Source organism: Myotis brandtii, unplaced genomic scaffold, assembly GCF_000412655.1.
Source record: "Myotis brandtii unplaced genomic scaffold, ASM41265v1 scaffold230, whole genome shotgun sequence".
Classification (NCBI taxonomy): Eukaryota; Metazoa; Chordata; class Mammalia; order Chiroptera; family Vespertilionidae; genus Myotis; species Myotis brandtii.
This window is the reverse complement of record NW_005358650.1, coordinates 7,901,448-7,905,443: the sequence shown is the minus strand read 5'-3', so window position 1 is coordinate 7,905,443 and position 3,996 is coordinate 7,901,448.

The following is a 3,996-nucleotide window of genomic DNA, read 5'->3' as shown; positions in this document are numbered from 1 at the left end:
AGGCCTCCCAGCACTGGGATCAGTGGAGCCGCGAGGCCTCCTGGCCCCTGGAGCAGCGTGACAGGGGGCAGAGCCCAAACCCCCTGATCGCCCTGCGGCTCTGTGTGTGACAGGGGGTGGGGCCACAACCTCCCTATCCACCCTGCTCTGTTTGTGACAGGGGAAGGCGCCCCAACCCCCTGATTGGCCCTGCTCTGTGCCTGATAGGGGGGAGCTCCCCAACCCCCTGATCGGCCCTGCTCTGTGCGTGACAGGGGGTGGCACCGCAACCTCCCCATCAACCCTTCCTTGAGTGTGACAGGGGGCGGTGCCCCAACCCCCCAATCAGCCCTACCCTGAGCGTGACTGGGGGTGGCATCGCAACCTCCCGATCTGCCCTGCTCTGTGCATGACAGGGGGCGGCACTCCAACTCCCCAATCGGCCCTGCTCTGAGCCCGACCAGGGGCTGCACCTAGGGATTGGGCCTGCCCTCTGCCACCCAGGAGCGGGCCTAAGCCAGCAGGTCGTTATCTCCCGAGGGGTCCCAGACTGTGAGAGGGCACAAGTGGGGCTGAGGGACACCCCCCCTGCCAGTGCACAAATTTTTGTGCACTGGGCCTCTAGTTTATTTAATAAATCCCTTGTTGGTAGAAATTTGTTATTTCTAATAGTTTTCTATTTCCAACAATGCTGCAATGAATATTGTTTATATACTCTTGTGTGTCTTCTGAAAACTACTACAAATAATAAGAAAATTATATCTGTAAGTTCCTAGAAACAGAATTGCTAGGACAAGAAATATGTACATTTATAATATTGAGAATATTGCCAAATTCCCCTTCATAGGGATTGTCTCAGTTTATTCTCTCCCTAGCAAAATATGAAAGTGCCTATTTCTCCATACCACCAACATAGTATATTATAACGTTTCTGTGGTTTTCCCAATCTAATAAGTGAGAAATATTGTCGCTGTAATTTTAATTGACTTGTTCCCCTTCTATCATGAGTAGAAAGGAAAATATTTTCATATGCTTAAGAACTACTTCTGGTGAACTGTTTATCTCTTTTCCCCAGTTTTTTTAAAAATTGGGCTTTGGTTTTTCACTTAGCATTTTATTTGTAACAGCTATATGAGGTTAATTAGCTCTTTGTTACTGATATGGGTTGCAAATTATTTTTCCAAGTTTGTTTCTTGACTTTGTTTTTGGTGATTTTAGCATGCACTTAAAAATTATGTCATGATATTTTTGTAACATAAAAAAGTCTTTGCCATTCTGAGGATTTTTTTTAATCTCTCCTTATGGTTCTGTTATTGCTTACTTTTCTTTGGTAAAGATTTAATTATTTGGTTCATTTGGAATTTATCCTGCTATAAAGGTAAAGGTATGTTGGGAGTTAATTCTTCATGGAGTACTCATGTTTTTATGCATCTTATGATGACATTTGTTCTGAACTATCTTTTCAAGGATACTTGCATCAGCCTTGGGAGACAAGACGGTCAAAGAGCAGATTTGTTTTCTGTCCAGTACAGTAAAGATAATGTTTCTTTCTGTGCCAGGTTTTCTAGCAGTCTCCTTATTAGATGGAGGGTTTCCTAAGATCATACTTCAACTGTGCACAACCCGCTGTGTGTGCACCATCCACCTGGACCAATCTTTGCATTACCCCAGCGGTACTTAGGGAGCAAGGGAACCAGTGTAATTATGGAGCTCATGTTTCCTGCTGTGCATGAGTAATACAATCTTTTGTCTCTGGTCCAGGAATCTTCAAATCTTCTGAGAGCATTTATGAAATCCTAGCAGGCTAACTTGTAAGTTTGCAAGAGGGTAAAATCCCAGACTCCTTACAGTTCTACTTCTATTTTTTCCAGATGGCTATGCTGTTACCCCATCACCAGTTTTTAAAAAAATAGTTTTTCCTTTCCCCACTGATTCTAGATGACAACTTTGTTTTACACTAAATTCTTGTGTGTGTTTAAGCTCACTTCTGAGCTTATATTCTACTCAGTTAATCTGTCTATGTGTGTGCTAGCATATACTTTTAAAAAATTATTGAGGCTCTGGCTGGGTGGCTCAGTTGGTTGGAGCATCATCCCATACACTAAAAGGTTGCAGGTTTGATTCCTGGTCAGGGTACATGCCTAGGTTGTAAGTTCGACCGCCAGTCGAGGCTCATGCAGGAAGCAGCCTACTGATGTTTCTTTCTCATCGATGTTACTATCCTCTCCTTCTCTCTTCCTCTCTCTCTAAAATAAATAAAAACATTTTTAAAAAAATAAACATATCATCTTTGGGAGAAAATTTAAAAAATTGTTGAGGCTTTACAATGTCAAATATCTGGTGGAATTAATTGCCACTTATTCCCTTCTTTTCCAGAATTTCCCTGGAACTTCCTGCATTATCACTTTTGCATATAAAATTTAGAATCAGGTTATCCAATTTTTAAAAATTCCAGTGTCAAACTTATAAATTAACTTAGAAAGGTTTAACATCTTTATGATGTTGAATCTTCCTATCTAGGAACATGGTATGCCTTTCTTTTTACTCAGGTCTTCATCATTTCTGAATGTGAATTTTATACCCCTCTATTTATAGATTTTCTTAGTTGTTGTAGTTTTGCAGTAGATTCTCTTTCATATTCCAGTTTTATAATTACAGTGACTGAAAATGTTAATAATTTTTATCTCTCCTTTAATATCTCTAATTCCCTTCTCCTTCCTGTTTGGTTTGTCTAGTACCTAAAAATTAATGTTAAATAATAGCAAAGATAGTTAAAACTTATTGAATATTTATATACCTTGTAGTGTGTAAGTACTTTACACCTATAAAGCTATTTACACCTTATAACAAGCAGCCTTAAAATTATTATCATTATTCTCATTTACAGAAGGGGAAACTCAGCACAAAATATTATGCAAATTGTTCACAATCACATAGGTTCTAGGTGGCAAAGCTGGGACTTGAACCTTGGTAGATGAATAACAAAGTCCTCAAATTTCATCATTTTCCTACAGTGCTTCTTAAGAGAAGTAAGAGTAATACGTATCCTTTGTTTATGCTTTTGGTGGAAATGTTCCTGGTGGTTCCCCATTAAATATGATGATGGCTTTTGAGTTAAGACAGATTTCAATCATGTTAAGGATTCAGAGTTTTTATGAAGAATATATTTTAAGAGCCCCCCCCCTTTTTTTTAGCATCTATGGATATGGATCTTAGATGACCTTTCTCTGCATAAAATCCTCAGTCACATCCTAGATGGCAGGGATGTTAAGTGATGGACATCCTTTTATACCTTTTTAGTGGGTTGAACACTAAAGGGAAAAGTTCCTGTGGGCGTTATCATGGGGCGTCACAAGAAGACAATTGTCTTTGGCTTCTGGTTAATAATTTGCAATGAAAAATGAATGTTTCAGTACTTCTGAATAGTCTGCCTAATAATTTGGAAGGCAGAACCCATCTCTCTGATGCTCACTAAGCATTTTTGGCAAGTAATTTACACACATTTATCTTCTATGACACTGCCTAATGGAGCTATCTACTTCCCTGGTGTCTGTTGAAAGTGACTGGCTAAAATGTGTGCATTCTGCACTCTCTACAGAAGGTGAGTCTGCCCCACAGATAGAAGCAGCCCACCATGGGCAACCAGCCTAAAAAGTTCAACTAACCAGTTCTCCAGTTGAAGTTCAGTGAGGTATTTGTTATTTTAACCTCTTAAGTAAGGTCTCAGACCTTTCAGGGCTGGTCTCTGGGAGTTAAAAAAAAAGGTTTGTTTTATTTTTATTCATTTTTTTCATTTTTATTGTTTAAAGTATTACATATAGTATTACATATGTCTCCTTTCCCCCTCATTGCCTTCCCCCCGTCCACCCCCACCTTAAAAAAAGTTTTAATCCAAGACTGCCAAAATATAAAAAAGTATAAAAAAAGATTCCATTTTAAACTGGGTAGGAAAACAAACATTAGAAATTAATTAAAAGGAACATTGTGAGTGTGGCTTTACCCATGTTTCAATTCCTG